Source organism: Meleagris gallopavo, chromosome 11 (genome assembly GCF_000146605.3).
Source record: "Meleagris gallopavo isolate NT-WF06-2002-E0010 breed Aviagen turkey brand Nicholas breeding stock chromosome 11, Turkey_5.1, whole genome shotgun sequence".
In the NCBI taxonomy this organism is placed as follows: Eukaryota; Metazoa; Chordata; class Aves; order Galliformes; family Phasianidae; genus Meleagris; species Meleagris gallopavo.
In genome coordinates, this window is record NC_015021.2 from 1,762,810 (window position 1) to 1,763,120 (window position 311).

Genomic DNA, 311 nt, shown 5'->3' on the forward strand with positions numbered 1-311 from the left:
AAATCAGGGCTTCTTAAGTAATATAGGAGTGAAAAACTAACTAGTAGTACCAGTGATGAACTTTAAACATAAATAAAGCAAGTTCTGAGAAAAACCTTGGGGAAAAAAAAAAGGGAAAGCAGCAAATTTATGGAGAAACAGTCAGAGTTAGATAGTTGTAATGGTACTTAACTTAAAAACAGTTAAAATTTGTAAGTTAGTCATATATGCAAAGGTAACTTCCATACACATTTAATCTATGTTATTCTGTTATTCTCAATGAACATGAATGCCTCCTCTGCTCTTTTTTTTTTTCTTTTTTTTTTTTTTTG